Source organism: Fundulus heteroclitus, chromosome 9, assembly GCF_011125445.2.
Source record: "Fundulus heteroclitus isolate FHET01 chromosome 9, MU-UCD_Fhet_4.1, whole genome shotgun sequence".
NCBI lineage: Eukaryota > Metazoa > Chordata > Actinopteri > Cyprinodontiformes > Fundulidae > Fundulus > Fundulus heteroclitus.
In genome coordinates, this window is record NC_046369.1 from 28,052,727 (window position 1) to 28,068,967 (window position 16,241).

The window sequence follows — 16,241 nt, forward strand, 5'->3', positions numbered from 1 at the left end:
GCCAGACGTGTTTATTAATCATGAACATCATCCTGAGTTTATTACTATGGGATTATAACGTCACTATTGAATATTGGAGTTATTCTGTCATCAACCGTGTTTTATATAGCCCTCCTAAGGTGCAGAGGTTCCCTAGGTAGGGTCAAACATCGCTGCTCTGAACTATTTCTGGCCTGACTCTTGTCTGCGCCCGATCAACAAAAGGCTCTGCGCGTGACGACAGCGGCGGAAACATTTCTTCGCTATTCAAAATGGCACCGTCTCAATCAGGAAGTACGGGAAACAACTACGAAGACTAACTTGGATAAATACCCCGGTTCGAGCTACTTTGACACGAGAGCTCGTTCAAAATCGGGCCAGGTGTCTTGGTGGTTAAGACTGACTGCAAATAGCCCGCTCACGGTAAGTCTTAGTCGAGGATATTGTTCAAAGAGCAGCGACACATCGGCGTTATAACGAGATGCATTCTAGTCAGCCTCTCCTAGGTGCGCGCGATTTCAACGTCGGGACACGCCGGCGTCTCAGCAGTTTGTTTTAGTTCAGCATTATTACGTGGTGGGTTGTGGGTCTACTTTGGTTAAGGTTTACCTCTTAGCCGAAGTTAAACAGCCATTATACAAATCAGCCTCTCGTAGGCATGCGTAACGCTAGAACACACTAACAACAATAATCTCACGCCACGTCATTGTTTGGTTTTAACAACAGACACCAGCACGTATCGTGGACGCTGTCAAAAACACAACTCCGTGTTGTGTTTAAACTGCTAAGCTGTTTTATAGCACTTCTACGTGAAAGCTACGTCTATGTTGCAACATTACAGTCTCCAAAAAATGTCTAAACGGCCACGAATCCTAACGCAATTCCCGGAGCGGCCCCGTGGCGTGTACAAAACAAACATACCCCAAGTCTGGAGAAAAAAAAACGGCTACGGGGCGATGCTAACCTAGCTACCTCTATTATTTATCTTAAAAAAAAGTATAGCGTAAAGCTGCGGACGGACACGGGGCAGTGTTCTGCTTTGTCGTCCTCGGCCGCTGTCCGGGGAAACTATTTATTTAATCGGAGGCTGTTTTAAAGGCGTGTTTGGTCGCTTTAGAACAGCTTGTTAACGGGTCGCTGTAGCTAACAGTAGTAGCTGTGTAACACTGTACGCAGAGCTGGGGCTGCCTGCTCGCCTTTGTGCTCTGTTCTCTCCAGAGGACCTTTCTTGAGTGTTCTGCTGGGACATTTTATCTCGGTTCTGTACAGCTTTGTGCGGGGAACCCGGCAGCGCGTCTGTGCCCAAAGCACAAAACGTCCTTTTTTTTTTAAAGCAGCATTTAAGAAAGGATTAGCGTTGCCTTTTGAGAATAAACAGTGTACAGCTTTGAGGTGGAAACTTGTCAAAAAGTCTTTTGAGCTGTTCTGAGAGCTTCTGGCTGAAAGCTGGGACTATTCTTCCCCACAAGAAACCTAATGAATTAAGTTACAGTGCCAAGCTGCGCGTAATTCGCCCCCTTTTATCGATTTGTGATTTGAACTTGTATGGCATCAGGGGGGTTAAGATAGACTATAAAGGACATACATAGTTTGAATCATTTACAACAACCTCGTACAACCAGACAGGGACCACATAGGAGTACTAAGGCTCTAAAGAGGTACTGTTTAAAACTGGTAATGTTTGAAGTTTAGGAAATAAAGTCCTTCTTATTGAAACCCTCCCTCCCTTCCCCAACTTGTGGGCCACTGCAGGCCAGCTGTCTGAAAAAAGAAATCCTATCCATTCAAACCCATAAAAGGAAAACAAATTTGGTTGTTTGGAAATATTTCCAGTTGTGAAATATTAGTATTAGTGCCTGGACACTAATACGGTGCTACCCATAACTCTTACAAGGTTAAGAGTGCTAGTCATTCTACCTGTTCCACTGTTTCGTACATTGGTGCTTTTTTTTCCCTCCCTTCTATTTGTCTCTCAACTTTTTTGAGGGGTTTGTAATAGAGCTGTCTGTCGCAAGATGTTTAGTACCGACAACACGCGGGGACATCTGATGCCAACAATTTAAAGTTCCTCAAAGCAACCCAGCTGCCCAGGGAACTAAACAAAAAACACATCAGGTTTGTTTCTGGTGGAAGTTGGAAGGGACAACATGACAAAACGGGGCGGAAGAGAAAGAAGTGAAGAGGTAAACTGACCTGGAGCCGTTAAACTAACAATGTTGTAAAACTACAGCTGCTAAATCTGCAATCTAGTAAGAAGCCCAACATTCAGCACGACGGGGGCATTTACTTGCATAACACAACAATAACACAGAATGTAATGTTTGTTTACTCAATATTTGTTTTGTCTCATCTGTATATATATATATATATATATATATATATATATATATATATATATATATATATATATATATATATATATATATATACCCATAGACAGTATATATAACCTATTTATTACTAAAATAATATATTTTTTTGCCTTTAAAAGTTAATGTGGCTTTTCTAGTTTTAATAAAGCAAATGTCATTTGCTTTATTAAAAAGTATTAACAAGTATTTATTTATTTATTAGCAAGCATTAACCCGCCGAAACATTGCCTGAACGTGTCAAGAGCGTATCAAGATGTGAGGGGAGGTTGGGAGAGGTGAATGGTTTACTGGTAGGAAATAGAAATGGCTCTCCCAAAGCTGCCCCCCCCCCCCCCATCAGTACCTTTTCTTCTCTGGCCCAATCTTCCCTGGCTGCTTTCTGCTGTGTCTGCTGCCTGCAGCAAAGGCTAGCCGAGCCTCTTGCAAGCCTTGACACAGCAGGTTGCCATGGCGGCCGGCTATTTTTCTAATTATGTCATTCCCCCTCGCTGCGAAACGAATAACACGCTAGGTTCCTCTCTCAGTTTTACGCACGTTTCTTAAAAGTCAGTGGCTTTTCTCTTATTTGCTGGGAAATCTGTCTGCCCAGCCCCAGACGGTAACAAGAACAGCCTTTTTTTTTTTCTTTTTTTTTCGATTGTTTTTCTTTTGCTTTCACGAGTGTACCTCTTTAGCTTATTATATGCTTTATAGCTAAATCTGCAGCTGGGAGATCTGCTGGATGTCTTCACTTTCATGTATTTTACATGCAGTTACAGACAACTGCAAGTTGCTCGCCGACAAGCAACATTTAGAAATTCTCGCGTTCATGTGTGAAGCTGCTGGAGCCGTGTGAGCAACTGGAGAGGAACTCCCAGCATCCTTTTCCTCCTCCTCCTCCGGGCCAGAGCTCCGCCACGCAGCCTTGATGAAGGTGCATCTGGAGCGGCTCTTAAAAGTGCGACGGCTTCCTCCGGCCCGCGCTCCTCCTCCTCCTCCTCCTCTCCAGCGGGCTCCACTGAACTGAAACGGTGGGCTGCTATTTGCCCCGCGGGGGACGTTGACGGTCACACAACACAAGATGCTGCTTGTTGCCTTCAGGAGTTTATCGGAACGATAAACAGTGAATACGGGGGAGTTTAGCCGAGCAGGAATAGTTATTTCAAACGTGTCTTTTGAAAGCGTCTCACTAATATATAGATCGAACAATATTCAATCTTTTTTCGACTAATTTGATACGTCTATCACCAAGAAATACTTTACGTTCGTCTTTACGTTCACGTTATGTATTGATGTGTTTCCCCGTAAAATGTTTGTCGCTATAGATTGTAGTTTGCTTTTTTGCTCGTTTGTCTGGTTGTTGTTTTTGTTTTTTCTTACGATATAAGCGTTGGAATCTGAAGTGGAAATTCCCACAAACCTGGCGAATAAAGTCGATTCTGATTTTGGGGTTAGCCTACGTATTTGCCAGCAAAACAGTTCGTGCCCTTTTTGCAGTTTGTGGCTCAGCCCTCGTTCTCCCTCGCCCCGTGTCGGCTCTTTTGTCTCCCGTCTTCTGCTGATGCCAGTAATAAATCTTATTTATAGCCCGCGAGTTGATTAGAGTGAGGCTGAGAAATCTGAGGTGGAGGAAGGGGATTTAGTCCCAGATTCCCGGGACTTTCGCCGACCTCGAGTAACGGTTCGTGCCTTATGTTTTAAGTACAACATGGATGTTTGGTCCGAGGAAATGCGTGGAGCAACTGAACAATTTTGAAAATATATAGTTGTGGTAGTATTTACTGCTACACTTGAATAGAAGTGAGACTTTAAAGACTTAATTTTAACTTGAAGACCTGGATGGTGTATGGAAGTCTCTCCAATTCTCATGAAATGTTGCGAAATGCTTGATCATGCTGCTATCTTTTCCTCTTTTGGGAGCAAATGGGTCACAGTCATTAACAGGAAAGGCAAACAGGAGATATAAATATGTGACTCTCTTTCAGGAATGAGATCTGGGGGAATTGTTAGTGTTGGTCTGGATAGATGAAGGAAAACAGTTTGTCACCGTTTCCTGTATCGGCTTAGCTGTGCGACCACGTCCACGTGATCAACTGGAAAGGATGGGAACTTACTTGAACACTGACACATACTGATCAGCATTTCTACAAGAGCGGTCACTTGACCTCATGCCTAATACGGCCAGCGTTTAAAAAAACAACAACAGTGCTCGATAAAAAAGGAACCGTGTAAGTAGATGGTAAAGTGTTCTGGTTCCAAAATAGTTTAGTTCACATGGTCACGGCACCAGATTAGACAGCGTTTTCAATACGATGTCATATTTTAATCGTAAATAAAACCTGTTTGGATATTCTCTCGATGTTCTTCAGGAAATGTGAAGGCACCAGCCAATTAGGCGTGTGTTGGTGTGAGGTTCCCACATTATGATAACCTGGATTAAAAATACCACTGTTGTACTGTTTCTGAACAAAGATTATAAACAGTTTTATGTATAAAGCGCCTTTGCTCAATAAATGTTACCTCAAAGCGCTTTAAAAAAAAGCAAGAAATGTAGTTTACTTACAGAAAGAAAGGATTAAATAGAGCCGATCTTAGAGACAGATTCAAACTCAGCTACTCTAGATTACAGTTCAGTAGCTACAGACGCAGCAGGTCAGTAGCTACAATACGATCCAGACAATTTAAATTTATAATGCCACTCTGCAAAAACCCGTTTGTCTAAATGCGACCGGTCCAATTCCATCGAGTCGCTGACTTTGTGGCAGTTCTTCCTCTCGTTAGCATGCATGTGGCAACAGTGGGGAGGAAAGACCCCCCTTTAACAGGAAGTCCGGCTTTCTCCGGGATAGAAAACAGCGTGCACACGGTGGCAGCAGTAGCTTCTTCGCTTCTTCGTTGGTCTTGTCTAGTAGAGACAGACAGAGAGGGTTAAACACAGAAGGACAGGCTACTTTATGCTGGTCCCTTTGGCCTCTCCTCTCAATAAAACCCTAAAAACTCAAGTGGTTTCAAACTCAAATGGGCCGGTGTCCTGCAGCTTTTTACATGTGTCCCCTGCCCTACAGACCTGAATCAGACGGCTAAACTACCTGACTAACAGGCAGTCAAGCCCTGCAGAGCATCTAAAGGCTGCAGGACAGCAGCCCTGCAAGACTGCAGCTTGATATTAGTAACCAGTCCATGTGTAATAGCAAAGACTTTTTTTTTTTACAATAATAGAACTTATAAATATGCCAAATTAGAAAATGATCTCTTGCCCGAGGTAGATTTTTTTCTAATAATAACAAATAACAATAATAATACTAATTATTGTTGTTGTTATTATTAGCTGTTTTAAAGTAAAATCTTGTTTTTTTTTCACTTGTTTTTAATGCTGCCAGGGCCTTTAAACCAGTTAAAATGTCCAAAGGATTTTATAAATATAGTACATTTAGCCAGCTGTCCTTTGACATCACCGTATACACGTGTCTGAGTTTGTCATAAACCTGCTTGGTCCAAAGCTCTGCGATTTGGTCATCGGTGTGAGTCACTATTTATCTCCTTCATAATATAGGGAACTTCAGAGCACACCAGAATAATCCTTCGTAGATGTGGAAGAAGTAGCATCAGGCTCGGCCTGTTCATTCTCATTTCACCTGTGCGCCACATCGCAGCCTCCTTTTTCTCCTCTAATGTGTGTTTGTGAAGTTGGCAGCCCGTTTATTTATCTCAGCCCACCTTTGTCCCTGGGGTTCAGTGCTCAATGCATTTCCCACTTGGACTGAAGTTTGTTTGGTTTTTTTTAAGCTGGATAGCGCAGGATCTTCCTTTTCTTTTTCTTTGGTGTTAAAAGTGCTGAAAGTAGAATGACTAGGACGACTGGCGCTACTGCCAATAGTTGCGTGACATGAAACATGTCCTGTAATTTCAATCTGTTCTTACTCCTAAAATGGTAAAGAGCACAATTACGTGGTCACCCGTTGACGGCGTTTCTATTCAAAAGGGGCGAACGCGGTCTGGCTTAATCCGCCAGCCGAGGAGGAGCTCTGAACTGAGCTGAACTTAGCCGAGCACGGTGCCACGGATGGACTGAGACGGGTTCCCCGCCGCGGCGCACGTGGCCCGATGTTCTCACGCCTGCCAGGGAAGGGAGGTCAGGGAGAGTGGAGCAGAGCAGAGCGCTGTCTGGGTGTTCAGGGCAAACAGAAGGGCGTTTTTTCCTTCATTTCACTCGGTCCTTTTGTTGGAGAGCAAACACATTCAACAGTCCTCACCGTTTTGCTTCTCGTTGCTGTGTCCTCTGAGCAACGGAAGAGATTTAAAAAAAAAAAAAAAAAGAGAGAGGTCGGAAGAAAAAAAAATGACAACAAGCCGTCACAGGCAAGTAGAAGACGGGGCACGCGATATCAGCGAGACAACATGTGGCGTGCGATGAAAAAAAAAGCGAGATGAAGGCGTGGGCGTGTGACACAAACGGAGCAGGAGACGGTCCGTGTGAGAACCGAAAAGGGCCGGTATGAGTGGATGTCGCCAGAGGGTGGGAAGTATCCGAAAGCAAGCCCTGCCACAAGAAAGACACATATTCTGTGTGCTTATGTCAGCTATTGGGACGTGAAGCGCCCTTTTCATTGGGGGAATGTTCAAAAGGGCGCATCGGGCTCAAGGTTTAATATCAACACAATATTCTGCATTATTACGACTTAAACTCAATATTTTCTAGAGTAGAAGCCAAAGTTAATGGAAGTGCAATAAAAACCGAACACAAAAGGAGCTGCAATGGTCACGCGCTCTGTTGTTGTCATTCTCTGCATCCCGTAGTTTTTACGTCTGGGACAAACCTTTTGGTACGTAAACGATAGCTGCACATCCAGCTGTCGTTCTAAAGCCGAGCAGCAAAGCAGAGAGCCGCACGAAGCTGGCATCTGTTTTTTTTTTTTTTTTGCGCGTTACTTCTGAGAAAATAAGATGACAGAGGAAACTGGAGCAAAAGAGGCAGCTAAGTGGATTGGTTATTCTTTGATCTGCTCAGCCTTTGATCTACTTCTGGTCGGGGTGATTGTGGTGGAACTTGAAGTAGGGGTATTATCTCTGAAATCAGTGCCGTCGAGCTGCTGCAGAGCGTCTAATATCTCTTTCCTCCTCTGCTCTTTGTGCTCCTCAGCCTCTTTCCTGATTGTCAGAACCAACGTTTTGTCTAATATACAATCGTCTCTATTCTACCATATTTATGAGTGAAGGGAAAGATGCATTTTTTTTTTTTTTTTTTGGCGCTTAGTCGTCGGACCTCTGGCCGTACGTTTGGGGTTGCTGTCCTTGGGGGTTGCTGCACGATGTTGCCACCACCATGCCTGACTGCTGAGGCGGTGTGTGCAGTGCTAACACACATAGCATTCTGCATGTTGGCCAAAACGTTTGGCTCTCGTCTAGGGCTGAACAACTAATCGCATTTTCAATATAATCGCGATTTAAAAAAACGCAATTTCCAAATCGCAGATTCTGCAATTTTTGGCTATGTAACAATTAGGGAATTAGACACGTCCTTTAGGTGTTGGTAAAATGTTTAAAGTGGGTTTGCCTCCACATGGAGGTGAAGAGAGTTGCAGCAGTGAGATAATCTACTTGTATTACTTGTTTTAGAGTTTATATAATCATACATAGCATTAAGTACAGGTCAATCAGTTTAATACATAAACTAGCTTGTTGGTTGCACTTTATGTTCAACAAGGATTGATGTCCAAATCAACTAAAAGCTGTTCTCTTGAATAATATTCTGATTAATAGAAACATTAAAAGTTCTTGTTTTAAATAGTCCTTGTTTACAATCGTCTTTATTTAGAGGCAATTTTTGTTGCTTGTGGTTAATGCAGAGAAAAGTCAAAATTGCAATTTTGGTTTAAATATATCGTAGGCAGAACGCAATCATTTCTGCTCTGAGTTTAGATGCTGTGGGTGTTTTAGCAACTAATCTGCACAGCGAGGAAACAAATTGATTTGTTGTTTGTATATGTTTAAAAAGACATGATAAATTAAACTGGGGAAAAAAAATCGCATTAAATCGCAATATTAAGAAAAAAAATCGCAATTAGATTATTTTCCAAAATCGTTCAGCCCCACTCTCGTCTGACAAAGTACTCGTGGACAAGCCCGGCCCTAACAGAGCGGTTGTCTCTCCGACGTGTGGTTTGTAGATTAAATGGCACTCAGCTGGGGCCCTTGCTAGGTGACCTCTGGAGGAAACTCCGTGTCCTCGGCTTTATGTAGGGGAGGTGGAGGAAATGCTACTGCATGGTGAGCTGCTCCGGGTCGGCCCGTCCAGTTAAATCCCCATAACACGCCGCACATTAAAACACAAAGAGTTTTTGTTTGGGCCGTGCACTCCAGTCCGAAGGGACTGCCGATAAACGTCTGAACGGCGAAAAGGCAATCACAACAGCCTCTTAGAACCAATTTTATTTCCCATCTCCCAGCTTTCGATAAGACACCAGACTCCCTCACGGTCATCTGATCGCTGCGCTCCGCTGAGTTACTCCCAGCCGGGAGTGTGAGGCTGCAGGGCCTGAAAGATGGCGTACGTCCACGTCCCTCTTTTTTTTTTACGTCCCGCCAACGAGTGTCCGCCCAGCTGCGGGTTTCAACTTTTTTTTTTCACGCGCTAATTAGTAATACACGCCGCGTTGAACGATTGAACCCCGTGTTTTCGCCGGGAAGCGACTCGTTCCTTTTATGAATATTTCATAATGGCGGCTGATGAACCCAGCCGGCCACGGCCATCATAACCATCTAACCCCCTTCCGCCGCCCCGGCCTTTAAGCAGCCGGCCCGTCATCATTTCCAACCTGTCCACTCGTGACGCAGATGAACTCGGGCCCGGCGATGATTCAGTGCTGCTCAGTGGACCGGACGATGGCGGTGGGTCTGTGGGTTAGAGGAAAAGACAGATGCAGGCTACAGCAGGACAGAGCATGCCGGAGGGCTTGTATGTCACGCGAGAAAAGTATGTATGCTGACACCAACGCAGCAGAGGCAAGCGCGCCGAATGTGTGGCTGCGCTCCTTTTTCATGGTTGGATTACGAAGCTCGTCCACACGGCCTTGTGACCCCCGTGGACCTCTGAGCCTCGCCTTAGAAATGTAGCAGAAATGAAACAAAAATGACGGCCGGGAGAGCAACCTGACCGCAGGACGAATGCATCACACTGCAAAAACGGAACTTAAAATAAGTAAAATGTTCTTAAAATTAGTGTATTTGTCCTTGATTTGAGCAGGTAAATAAGATTATTTGCCAATGGAATAAGATTTTTGCACTTAAAATAGGAACAACTCATCTTCATCGCCTTATTTTAAGTGCAGGATGTCTAATTATCTTATTTTGGGGGTCGAAATACTCATTCCATTGGCAAATAATCTTTTTTTTACCTGTTCAAATCAAGGACAAATACACTAACTTTAAGAACATTTTACTTATTTTTAGAGCCGTTTTTGCAGTGCAACGTCACAGAGGCGCATGGCGACCAGCAGACGCTCAATGTTTCTTAAAAAGGAATCAAAAGGAGAAAGAGACGAGAGAAAGAGAAGAGGAACACTGAATCTGTCTCTTTCACTCACCTGGCTTCTTTCTGTCATAGCGTTGGTGCCGTGCGAACGAGGCAGTGGGAAGATATTTTACCGCCTCCTGGCTTTGTGTCTCAATATGTTGTTTAGAACGCCGTCATTAAATCTCACTGTTCCTCCGTCTCCCCCCCCCCCCCCCCCTTATAAATAAAACCAAAGGTAAATTCTCGTATGCAGTGCTTAGAGATGCAAAGGCCAGGCTGAAATATATTCGCAGTGAAGAAGAACGGCTGATTTTCAAGATATTTCTCTTCTGCACCTCTTTGGGCCATTTGATTTAATCAGACACAGTGTACCAGCTCTAAGTGTTCATGACCTAGATTCTCAACCCCTCAGTACGCCATATGTTCTCCTTGATATAAGTGCATATGACAGGAGTATCTTCCTATAAACAATGATGAAAAAGGGCAGCTTACAAATGGGTTAGTGTGACCATGGTCTTTAGTTTAAATGCAGGAACGGAAGTCATTGAAGTACAGGCTTTGGTGATCGCCCCAATCCGAGGCTACATCCAAGTCAATAGCCCCTTTTAGGTAATCCTCTTTGCTGTGATCTACATGTATTTATTACAGTAGCCATTTACTAAAAGGTCCCAACACGCAATGGGCGGAGTTGAAATTAATCAGCTAATATTTTTCCTCTGATCCACCTCTGTTTGTAGCGTACTAATAAACCAGTAACCACTATTATCTGGGAGTGGTAAAATGTGATCGCTGCAGCTGCTCAGTAGGTGTTAGCTTTTTTGTTTCGCTCACAGTTTGAGTTTGTCTTAGTAAAAAAAAGCAGTGATATCAGAGAAAGATAACTGGAGTATATATAAACAACTGTTTTCTAACCCGGATTTTTGTGGAAACGTAATTTCCACCTCAGCAAGAACTGCTTTCATGTATTTGTGAGAATCGCCAACGTCTCTTTTTACAGAACTTTTAATTCACTCGTAATCTAAGGTTTTAGACAAAGAACAGTCATTTAAACCTCATCCCACTGCTCCTCGGTTGGACTTAAGGCCACTAAAAAAGATTTTTTTATCCAAGGGAACTAAGAGGTGGACTTGCCGATGGGCTTTGGATCATTGTCCTGCTGCGTAACCCAAGTGCGCTTGAGCTTAAGGTCACAAACTGATGGCCACGCTGTCTCCTTGAGGATTTCCTGTACAGAGAAGAATTCATGGTTCAAACAATCGCTGCCCTAGTCTTGAAGCAGCAAAACAGCCTCAAACAACCAAACCACTGCCACCACGCAGAGTGTTGATATGAAGATAGTGTGTTACGCAAGATGCAGTCAGATGGACACCTTTCACAAAGTCTGATTGTCGATCTGCAGAATATTTTTGCAGAGGTCTAGAGCAGGAGTGCCTGTCCTGAATTACCCATCTATCAGGGTTTTACTTTTAACTGCAGTTTGAGGGGTATTTTATTTTGAAAATAACCCCTCATTTTTGCGAGCTGACACCACACATGTTTGTCTTAACTCCGCCAACCCCCCTTGAAGTCGAGAAGGGGGGCACCTGAGGACATTTTGTGGCTTCAGCTGTTTTTGTTTTCAAGTAATCAGTTAAAGCTATAGTTGGTAATCCTGTTCAGAAACACTTATACTGGGTGAAATGGTCCTTCATTCCTGAAAACAGTAAATACGTTATTTATTTAGAAAAAGGAGATTACAATTTTTGATCTCTGTGAGAACTGCAGGCCTGTAAAAACTCTGGCCAATCGCTGCTCTTCGCACCGAAAGGCAGTGATTGGTCAGAGTTGTGGTTCTGCTCTCACCCTCCTCTGCCCCTTAAAGAGTATCACCTCATCTATTGGTTGTCCCACATGCCAATCATTCTGATGTGCTCACGTAACGCCAGTGTGCAGCTGCTTCCTTGTTAGTTTCCTCTTGCTGTCTGCGCATTCACTTTTCTAGTCTTTATGTATCCAGTTAGCTCAGCAGTTAGCTAAGCCGTTAGCTTTGCAGTTAGCTAAGCAGTTAGCTTTACAGTTAGCTTTGCAGTTAGTTCAGTGGTTAGCTCAACAGTTAGCTTTACAGTTAGCTTTGCAGTTAGCTCAGCAGTTAGCTTTGCTGTTAGCTCAGCAGTTAGCTTTGCAGTTGGCTCATGAGTTAGCTTTGCTGTTAGCTCAGCAGTTAGCTTTGCAGTTAGCTTTGCAGTTGGCTCATGAGTTAGCTTTGCTGTTAGCTCAGCAGTTAGCTTTACAGTTAGCTTTGCAGTTAGCTCAGCAGTTAGCTTCGGTGTTAGCTGTTCATTGTAGCTTCACTGCTCTCACTGTATACTTTGAACATGGCTGAGAGTCACAAGAAGCGAACTGCGTTCATGTTTATGAGAAGAAGAGGAAGGCCTCAGTAGAAAAAAAAAGACCACAGTGGATTTGGGAGATGTTTTGTTTATGTTTCATGCGGTCCCCCTGAAGAGTGGAAGAGCAAGGTAAGATGGTACTGTGGATGCGCAGTTATTCAAAAAGGGACTTGGGGAAACCTCACTGCCGCTACCTTTAAGGAATAGGAAAATTAGGTTTAGGTTAGGTTTATGTTATCAGGCATTTGTGTAAGGTGACCAGATTTCTGTAATGAAAATCAGGGATATCTCTGTTTTATTAGGTGTGTGTGTGTGTGTGTGGGGACGGGGTTGTATGGTTCCCCACCAGCCAACGATGCGTACCCCAGTCTGAATCCTGTTTATTGTGACGTCTTCAATTGTCAAAGTTGTTTTAAACACGTTTACATATCAAAGTAAGAGCGTTTCTGTTCCATTGCCGTACAGATTGGTTTGCTTCAAAATGCACATTGTGGGCCCTTTTATCTGCGCATTAGAATATTTATCAAGTATTTTTCAGGTAGGCATTAAAAAAACGAGAGAAACTACACGTTTACCTATTATTGATGTAAAAATTCTTGATTTTTTTTTTTTTTTCCTTTGTCATATATTAGCTTTGCAGCTGCTCGCCCCCACATCTTAATAAAATCCTCTCAGTAAATCCAGCAGAACCCCTGAAATGCAAATCGGGGCCAAACAGCCATGTTCTTAATACAATTTTACAGCCAGACTCCACATGTGACTCTGCAAATGCTCTTTGGATGGCACACACGCGCCGGGCAGGGTGATTGTTATCCTCGTGAGCATTAATTGTGACTTAGCGGCTTAAGGAAGTCACACTTCCCAGAGTGACCTCCATGTGCTTTGTCAGGATAGGAAGGGCCGCCAGCACACATCAGGAAGTCATTTCTTGCCACACTCTGACTTTTACCTACTTGACACACACACACTTTTGTGGTTTGGGGATGAAGGAGGGGGGGGGGGGGTTGCTTACCCTTTCTTGACTCACAAAGCCTAAACTAAAGCTGTGTGTATGCGGTTGTGTCACTGGAAGTTTTTTTGAAATTTGTAATAATGTCTTCGTGCCAGTTTTCATCCTGCTGAAGGTGTGTATGTTTGCCTCAGAGTTGGGAAATTTTGCCTACCACGCACATGTTCTAGGCTAATCTGGTTTCACCACATAGCCGAATAAGACCACCCAGGGAGAGAGAGAGAGGTTGAAACACATGAGAGAGGGAAGGACAAAAAAAAGGTAAGCATTGACGGTGTGAAGAGATTACAATTCAGAACGCTTCGTTTAAAACAGTTCAGACTGGTTGTGGCCATTTACAGAGGCGTTCTAGTGACTTTATGGAGATTGAGATACACGCAGCTCTTTTTTTTTTTTTTTATATACACAATTTAAAAGCATCTCCTCTGGAGAATCCTTGTTTCCCTTGTGCTGGAGTGTCGACACACATTCAGCAGAACAAGCTGTTTCCGTCCCAGTAACAGCCTGCCTCATCACCAGGAGCCGGGAGTCGTAGGGGGGTTTGCCCTTTTTCCGGTAATGAAACCCGTACCAGGAAGGGGGTTATCTGGGAGCACTCTGGCTGTAATCAGTATCGATTATCCAGAGAAGCTGTCTCGGTTATCAGGGGGGGTGGGTGGGTGTTGGGAACCGGGGACAACAAGACGACACGGTTTTCTGTCAGCGAAGAGACAGTCGCCAGCGTCTACGCGGAGGGTGGCCTGCCTGTTGACGGCGGGGGATGGAAGTATTGGAAAGAATTTGCGCTTCTAATAAATGACCGCGTTTAACAAGACGCGGTTCCACCTTCTGCTCGTCTGCTCGGGCAAACGATGGAAACGGCATCGTACCCTGACCGTAATAACTTTTCTTTTTTTTAATATACTAACTGGAGCTTTCTCAAACCCACTTCTCACCTGATCTCTTATTTTTTTTCCAATTTGTGTCTGAAATCTCTCAGTCGCTTTTTCAGATCCTTTGTCTATGAAATCAGCCCATTTGTTTCACGCTGGCAGCCTGCAGGGAAAATGGCTTCCCCTTGTGTCTCTTGGCAATGCGAGTGGGGAATATGTTGGGCCAGGTCTATTCCATGCACCCCCACTTGGACACAAAGCAGCTCGTAGTCAGAGCCACATGAACTCTATTAGTATTTATTACCTCATTGTCCAAAGTGAACATGGCTGGCATGTGTTCAGGGCCGGGGGGGGCGATCCGGGGGACGGGCCGAAGTCAGGGTGGTGTGAAATAGTGAGGGGAAAAGTGTTGCTGGTGTTGTGAAAATGACTGAAAGACTAGTATTTGTCCCGCATTTATTATGCCAGTCGCAACAGCAGCTTTTTTTTGTTGCATCAGCATTTTACACAATGCCTTTTTATAACAGAGAAGAGAAACTCGTCCGTGTCTGAGGGAGACATATTTCGAAATCCAAAACGAGCGCAATCCTCCCGGTTTCAGTTCATTTCATAAATCCCACAACTAAGATAACAGAAGCACAAGCTGCCAGCCCGCTGTTTGTGTTGAACGTTACGGAGAGCGCCTCTCAACGCGCTTTAGAAAAGAGATCTTTGTCAATGAGCCGAAGACACAGAGATGAGAAATGGTACTTGGCCTTAGGTTAACCCAGACCACCGCCAAAAACAACCCTCAGAGCCACAAGCCAATCAAGAAGGGCCCGGGTCGTCAGCAGTTTGGTCCTCTTTCCGCCTGCTTAAACAACGCTCACTGTCATATTTACTACCCCCCCTCCGTCAACCAAAGCCATATTGTTTTTGCTTTCGGCAAAATGAATGCAGTAAAACAGCGGGGAGGCTTTGGATAAATGTAAATGAAGCGTTCTCCATATGTGGCAGGGAGGATCAGAATCGTCTTCATTTAGCCATGACTGCGTTCGCCATCAAAGGAAGTCGACTTCGGTTCCGGCGCTCACAACGTACGGACGTTAGGTGCAGACATGTAAACAGTATGTTTTTTGTTTGCTTTTTTTGCAATATGCAAAGCAGGAAAAAGGGGACGTTGTGCTTGTTTTGTTTCACAGCAGTGTAGCTGACTTCTCAGGCTGCGAGTGGCCCATTGTTTTTATCAGACAGACACCGTGGGGGAAGAGACGGTCTCTGTGGCGGCTGCTTGTGGCGGCTGCTTGTTGCAGCGCCGACCTGTTGGCGTCCAGGAGGTGTGGGGTCTCCCGACCCTAGACCTGGACAAGATGGAGGGAATGTCGGTCAGGATGGGTCTTCTCCTCGTACTTAATTGGTCATTGCAGCTGGGACCTGTCCTGCTTTGTGGATGAGGTAAGCCACGCAGTGATGGACGAAGACGGGACAGATTGCGTCTAGAGGCGCTGTGGGTAACAGTCAGTGAGAAAGCTGATGAGCCACTGACAGGTGGAGGCCGGTACTGTGAGCTGGGTCAGCTTCTCATGGAGGACGTCTGGCGTGATGGTGCTGAAGTCCATAAACAGGATCCTGGTGTACGTCCCTGAGTGGCGGAGGAGGCGCGTGGATGAAGCGTAGAGCCGGCCCGTTTTGCTCGGTAAATAAACTGCAGGGGGCCTGTGATGCCCATCAGATGCTCCACCACCAGTCGCTCACAGGATTTCACGATCCCAGACGTCCTGGTGACAGGTCTGTCGTCATCCAGCCCCATGGTGGTCCGTTTCTTGGGAAGCGGGATGAGTGGTGGAGCGTTTGAAGCAGTAGGGGACCTAGTGGAGCGAGTGAAGATGAGGGGTAGAGAGGGTTGAAGTTGGAAGTTTGGTAGTGTTGCAGGAAATCTTCATGAGCTGTAATCAGTCTGGGCCAGCCTGTCCGACCTGTCTTCATAGTTGACACGTACACACTTTGGATTGTAAAGCAGAGATCATATAGTGCCTCCAGACACAAGGGATCCTAAGCGTTCACACCGTTCCTGCCTGTAGAACACGGCCCCGCATATCCTGTTCTGGGTTTATTCGATTCACTAATGCAACGCCTAGAACTTTGGTTTAAGAATGAAATCTGAGTTTA

At 44.6% G+C, this 16,241-nt stretch overlaps 1 protein-coding gene across 3 annotated transcripts in view; it reads left to right on the top strand.

The window, feature by feature from the left end:
• The first annotated feature begins 238 nt into the window (after positions 1-238).
• si:ch73-63e15.2 (strawberry notch homolog 2) overlaps positions 239-16,241 on the top strand; it is a 74,264-nt gene continuing 58,261 nt past the window's right edge. For all 3 annotated transcript variants that reach the window (XM_012871644.3, XM_012871645.3, XM_012871642.3), the window contains exon 1: positions 239-402. The gene's annotated coding sequence lies outside the window, so the exon portion shown is untranslated. The remainder of the gene's footprint in view (positions 403-16,241) is intronic.